Genomic DNA, 7,390 nt, shown 5'->3' with positions numbered 1-7,390 from the left:
CCTGCTCCCAATTCTCCATCCCTTCCCTGCGCCAACAACTAAAATTCTGAACATTATCACAGGATAATGCACTAGACTGGATGAAAGGTGGCTGGCTCTTCACACCTCCCTTTTACTACAGGCTTGCAAGGTCATCGCTCTCTTTCAGAGGTGCCAAACACAATTATACGGAGAAATACAGCTAATCCCGAAAAGTCAACTGCGCATCAAAAACCCAACCGCAGTAAAACGAGCTGCAAAAAGGGGCTGAAAAGGACCCAGCTCCCACCTTTCTTACACTGTCATGAAGAAGAATTGTGGTCAAAAGAATTATATTCATGAGTCCTCTGTTAAGATCTGTGATCCATGACTTCTGCTGTTGAACAGTAATTAACCAGCTCCTATGATAGTTAATGTGATTGTATTAGCGTTCTTGTTTGTCCTTCGTTGTTTGCTTTTTATTCCGTATGTTTGCCCTTCCTCTCTCATTTTTTAAACTCCTCTAAAACCTAACCCCTAAGGACTTGGCCTGAATAATGAACTCCACTAACAAGTAATAAAATCAGATACAGAACCACACCAAACCAACTATTTTACCATTTCACCGGTGTAATGTTATTGTCTTCAGTGGAGCCAAGATATGAACTCAGCTTCAGAGAAATAAAAACAAACAAACAAAAAAATCCCCCCCAAAAAACAACCACCACCACCAAGAAACCCACCACGTTTTACTTGAATAGAGTATTTCATTATAGCAATTAAGTATTATAAGTATTATCAGTTATGAGACTGATTAGCAGAAACGGTTCAACCCAGTGTTTCCACGTCTCAGCTGCAAAACGAGTTTTGAAAGAAACGCTTTTGATTTATCTTCTTCAAATAAATTCCCTGCGCTCCTCCCATTTCTGGTTATTAATCCAAACGATGGATCAGTCTCATAGAACAGCTCTTCCCTTGTGCTGAACACAGAATTGTCCGTGGCTTTTCCATTTACCTGTTCCCCCAGTCCTGTGCTAGGGATGTATCAATCAAACACATGCCTCAGAAGGGGGAGCTGTCAGGGAGTTCTGCAACCCTCAGGTTTCTGTAAAATTCCAGTCTCTGTATACTTCAGATACAAGGCTTGGTAATTGACTATTTAGCTGCTCCGAGCACATAATTTTGAAGACAGGATCACTGTTTTGTGAGGCGGAGGGTTTGATTTTTCTGTGTCTAGACTATATCTTACCTAACATGTAAGTATAAAAGATCTATATTGCAATTGCTCTGGAATGTTTTCTGGGAGGCAGTGAGAGCAAATCTTCGCTTCTGCAGCCACCGTTTGATTTAACTTTGGATTTATTTACATCACTAAAGCTTTTTCCCTTTTCTTTGGTAACACAGGAAGCAAAATACTATTTAGCATATGGGCTTGGTGCTGCTAAAGTACGGGGGAGCTGCTGATTCAAAAAAGCTGCTATGACCAGTAGAAAACTTGACAGGCAATGTCTTACAAGTCTTTACTTCCAACCGGTGAACTTCGTGTGAGGCTAACATACTGCAAAGTGGTTCCTAGTAGCAGTAGGATCGTATTAAAAAAGTCCTTTCTTTTATATTTGTGGTTTTCCACAGTTCAGAGCTTAAGTATTTGGAAAGTGTTGGCGCAGTCATTTCACACCAGGGGAATTTTAAATCATAAATGCCCTGGGAATACGCCAGGGGCAAAAAAAAAAAAGGCAGCAGAAAAACAGAGTGGAAAATTCATTTAAAACCTTGAAGAACATTATGGAAATATTTTAATGGGCTTTACATAAAGACCCATCTGGAACTCTGTGCTAGAGCAACTTGCTATTCAATATCTGTCTATTATGCGAGAAACACACAAAGGTTTAGCTTTATAAATCCAAATATGGAACACAGACCACCAACGAGTTTCTTTAGTCTTTGTTGACAACTCCTTGTCTTCTAAGCGATTTATTTTTTCCTTCACTTCTAGCACCAAAATATCAACTCTATGGTCAATTCAGTAACACTAGTGCCCTCTGCTGTATAGATTTCAGATGTAGTTTAAAATGCAAAGAATTGCCTTGCTGCACAGTCAGTTCCCCAGATGCTGTGTGATTATTAAGTGCGTTTCCAAGCATGACCTTAAGTCTGTCTGCGGCATTGTTCTAATTGCCAAAGCATATATCACCTGTCATTTTAGCACTGTGTGTTCTCTCTATGGCCACGGAGACATACATATACACACACATACATACCTACACGGAGAGTTATTTTTCTGTTTTCTACTTCTATAGAACTCAAAAAAAAATTTATTTATTTTTTCCCAAATTGACATTTGATACGCATGCTCTTGTCTCCCTACCGCTTACTTAGCCTTGATGTACTACACATTTCCTTCGAGCGCAAAGCGGCGCCCCCTTTAGATCCGAAGCAGAAGACGAAGCAAGGAATGACAAGGCTCATCTACCTCCGCAGATACGCACAGCGCCGTTTTCTTGCAGGGGCATCCTGAAGGATACAGCCATTGTGCTACTGAAAGGTAAGTTTGCCAAATGTACATGTAGAGCTTTCTGCCTTAAAGGCATGGTTTTTTTAATATTTTTTTTTTCTGTCTTGCAGTTAGGTCTTGGGCCGCATGTGCTTCGAGCTCTCTTTGTTATTTATACCAGATGTCCTCTGAAGGATTTTCCTGTAACAGCGGGCTTTCGTTACAAACGAGAACTTCTCCACCATTCCCAAAGATCTGCCTAATGAGGTATGGCAGGTGGCAAAGATATTTTCCCAAGCTCCAGTGACCCCAAACTGCCAGTTTAGTTGCTGTCGGCAACTCTGACTTTGCTTTCTGTCTGGTCTGTGGGTCTATGAATGACTGTCTCAGCAGTGGAGCGGTGCAGTGCAAAGGCCATGGCTTTATCCCAATACAGGGTTTATGATGCAGCCTGGTGCCATACATCTGCTATTAAAACACAAGATGTCACGTTCTATGTCGCTGCGCTGGCAATATGGACAGAATTTATCCGATATGAGGTGATCCAACTGTCACAGTAAAAATTAAAGCATCCTACGTACATCCCAGTTAAATCATAACTAAAGCACGGTTAAAGCGTCGCAACGCTCTCCCAGTCCTGTGCCAGGAAATGTCAGGCTGAGGAGCACTCAGCTCACTTTTTACAACTTTTTATCAGAATGACAAACAGGCGGCCGCACTCGGGGAAAAAAACCCCACACCTTTGCTTCACTTTATATAGCACTGTTATGTATGCCGTACATCACACCCTTTTAAAGAGGTTTTTGAGAGAAAAACCCTCTGCAAAGCTATCTGCATTTCTGAGTAAACAAGCTACTCTGCAGTGGCAAATTAAATGGCAGATTTCCAAACATATGAAGAGGAGGTAGGTGTGCCGAGCAGCTAATTACGCTGGGAAGTTGCCTCTGGTAGCAGCAGCAGCGGAGAACTGAAAACAGTTTCTGTATGGAACAGAGCAGGGCATGCAGCCATAAAAATAGGTCTAAATCCCAGGATGACCTTATGCAGAAGTGACTCTTTTTGCCTCTCTTTTCAGGAACTCTGAATGCTCTCGAGGCCTGAGACTGATCCCCCTTTGGCAGCAACTCCGGTAGAAGAAGCCAAGGGAATTTCAGTGTAGATACCAAGAGACAAGCGCACAATATGCTTTAGCTCCATAAAATACTGAAACACATGAGGGTAAACTCTCATCCCAGAACAGAGAGGAAGCGGTGGGCAGGGAGCTCCACTGGGGTCAGAAATCTTCTACCCAACATCTGCTCCGCAAATGCTCCGGCAGCCTCAGGTGCGTCCCTCCCATATGGCACGGGAGGGTTGGGCTGATGGAATCGCGCTGTAAGGGATTCGCTCACCATGCCCTCCTGCCTCTTCTCTCCTGAAATTCCTTTCCACCTGGCTGAACCCCCAAGGAGCAGAGCTTTCAGTTCAGGAGAAGTACAAACACTTTGCGTGCCCGTACAATGTCACCACTCTTCTTCTCCATTGAACATCTTGTGCCACCGCCATCGTTATCGTCTTAATATTCCAATAACCAGCATGCAAAATCAGCAAACTGGGTTAGAGTAGCTCTCACATCTTTCTCTTCCTAATCGTATTTTTTTTTTTTCTTTTTTTCCTCATGGATTGGCTCCTGTCTGAGGCAACTTATTTTTTTTTACGAAAAACAGTTTTAAAGTGAAACCTTCATCACTGCAACCATATAGCTGTGTATCTTTTCCTCCATTCCTAAAAATCACTTTTCCCATTTCACTGCTATCGGACTTGAAAAGCCTCAACAACAGTTTAGGGAGTCATTGCAATAATGCCTGAAAACCTGGGAGGTTTCATAAATCATAGAACAATTCAGGTTGGAAAAGACCCTTGGGATCATTGAGTCCAACTATTAACCCTACACTGCAAGTTCACCCCTAAACCGTATCCCCCAACACCCCATCTAAGCGACACTTGAACACATCCAGGGATGGCGACTCAAACCCCTCCCTCTCCCTAGGCAGTCTGTTCCAGTGTCTGACCACTCTTTCCGTGAAGAATTTCTTCCTCATGTCCAGCCTAAACTTGCCCTGTTGCAACTTGCAACCATTCCCCCTGGTTCTGTCCCTAATGACCTGTGAGAAGAGACCAGCACCAACCTCTCTACAACGTCCTTTCAAAGCGCCACTTTCAAAGCCCCGCAGCTTTTCTCCTTTTGGTTTTTATTGTGTTTTTTTATTTGGTTTTTATTTTTTAGGTAAATACAGCGGAGGCCAAAGAGGACTAGCTAGGCAGCCCTGCAATGCAAACTCGATTACTCAGAGACCAGAAAAATCAAAGCACTCGCAGTGCTAATTTTTCTCCTCATCTTTCGCTGCTTTGAGCTGAGACACAGTCAAGATTTTATATGGCCCCTTGAAGCACGTAAGTTTGGGAGGCAGAGTGGATGTTGCTGTACCACAGGTAGTTCCCAGTTCTCTTCTGACTCAGCTGAATCACTACGACACTGACCTGAAAGACCTAAATGTGACTGGACACATTCAATCCTCCTGCATCACCACTGATTTCAGGGGAGTTCAATCAAGGATGAGCATGACCCAGTCTGCCTTTTCCTTCTTGTCTTTCATTTTGTTATACAGAAAACAGCTCTATTTTGCACCTCTCATTTCCCAGTGTGATTTCATGTTTTCTCCTCTTGTGTCTTCCCCGTGTTTAAAATTTTCTCCTGCAGGTAACAGAAGGGAACATGGAATAGACAATTTAAAAATGAGGACTGTAGTGGGCATTGGTCCAGACAAAAATATTTTCATTTTAGCTGGAAATCTAGAGACTGTCTTTAGAGACACTGTTTTCAACTAAAACAGTCTGGTATGTCGCTTCATTTATAAATACTCTTATTCCTAAGTATAACTTGTGCTTTGCAGCCTCAGCACAACTCGTAACGTTTGCTAATTTTATAGGAAAATTATAGGACACATCAGACAATACGCAATGGATATCTCTTTAGAACGTGCCTCTTTTTATTAGGAGGAATTATGCGGCTTCTTTATCGATCTTCCCTGCGGTGTCACCCAAAGGGTGAAGAGGACAACGCAGTCCTAATCTCTCTGCGCAGACCACTCACAGTGCTATGAAAAGGAGGAATCTAGGAACTACTCATCACAAAGTCACTTCAGTTATTTTGGAAAAGCCACCACAATACAGCTTGGTACTAGATCACCCAGCAACCTTCTAGAAATTTAATTGGAATTAACTTTTAAAGTGAGTTAATTATATTGCATTAAATCTTTGTGTGGACACTCTTATTTAGAATTTAATTTAAGCTAAATTGAATCAAGGCCACTGTAATTTCAATTAAAAGTGTCCATAAAAGAATGTAATGCAGTTTAGATAGTCTCTTTTCAAAGTTAATTTGGATTCATTTTCTTGAGACCCCATGTAGACGTTAGGAACTTTTGTTCTGTATAGACTTGGGCTTGATTCAAGCCAATTACGTAAAGGTAAAAAGGTTTTCTACCTCATCACTGATCCCTTGGGTTATTCAAGTCCCATTTTACTATTCTCACTTCACTAATTCAGTTGATAAAAACAGAGTTCCTCTGAACCTTTTTATGTTTGCTTCGTCTTTTTTCTCTGGCCAGATATTTATGTAGGAGGGAAACACATGACTGTACAGAAGACGTTTTACAATAGCCCTCATAACAAAAATCTCTGAAGGACAGCAGCACGTCACTATTGATTATTGAAAGGATGCTTTCTCAATCCCTTTTTGCTTTCCTATAGAAGCAAAATCACAGCTCCCCATTTCCGAAGGCATCCGTGAACCACAACAAAATTAGTTGCAAAACCAACCTGTTATAAAAAATTATATGATGTTCCAAAGCACTGCTCCAAAACAATGCAATCTTCACCCCTGTCGCACTGGGGTCGTTATTTTGAAACACTGTAGTATTTCTTTGTTTTTAGCAGATCAGTAGTGACCCAAGAAAATACCTACTTAAAAGTACCACAGTGATACTTCATTGCAAGCAAACTATTCCTGGTGTGGTAGAATAGTGCAATTTTTTTTATGTGGCATCATTAAATGATGTGAATTAACATTCTTTTCAACAACATACTACAGGATTTCAAACCGGCAGGCAAAAAATCTGCAAGTTAAATAAAATATTAAAAAGCTGTATCTTTTAAAAGATGTGAAGGTAACAAAGTGCAGGGCTGATGGAATCCAAGACGTTAGCCCCAATTCTGTCCAAAATTTTCTCCTTACTTATGAACTACAGAAACAGATGTAGGTAATGTCAGATCTAAACACCATGGAGCCTAAAAATGAATACACAAATGTAGCCAGTTCAATGAAAAGCAACAACAGCAACAAAAAGGCAACCAGAATATATGCTCGCCCTTAAAGTTTCATCCTAATCTTAGAAAAATGGAGTTTAGTTTTTAAAGCCCCATACTTCTTGTCCCAAATTACAATATGCGCATTTGCCTACTAGATGTGCTAATACTAAATGTTCTTCTTACCCACAGAAATCACCCTTGGAGGCTTGCTGAGCTCTTGACCTCAGTAGATAATATAAACCAGAAAACTGAAATATTTCAGTTTGATGATCACATAACGCAGTTATGGATTAGTAACAGTTTCTATATTTTAGCAGCGGAGATGCTCTGGTAAAAATTGAAGAAATACAGAAATATTTTAAGATTGAGATGAGCGAATCAGAAGATTGCCCATTTCAGCAGCATAAAAAAAAATCCAGTTTGTGCATTAACACGTGCACTTTTTCCAAATGTATTCTGCAATGTGCAAACCAGAGGAGTCTGAGGCATGAAAGGGAATTATAATAAAGAAGTCATGCAAAATCTCCATCAATGCTTTTTGGGGGAGAAATAAAAATAGGTATCTGCCTAAATAACTCTCTGCCATAA

This window comes from Apaloderma vittatum, unplaced genomic scaffold (genome assembly GCF_000703405.1).
Source record: "Apaloderma vittatum isolate BGI_N311 unplaced genomic scaffold, ASM70340v1 scaffold7545, whole genome shotgun sequence".
Taxonomy (NCBI): domain Eukaryota; kingdom Metazoa; phylum Chordata; class Aves; order Trogoniformes; family Trogonidae; genus Apaloderma; species Apaloderma vittatum.
The sequence above is the reverse complement of the archived record's forward strand: the minus strand, read 5'-3'. Positions refer to the sequence as shown.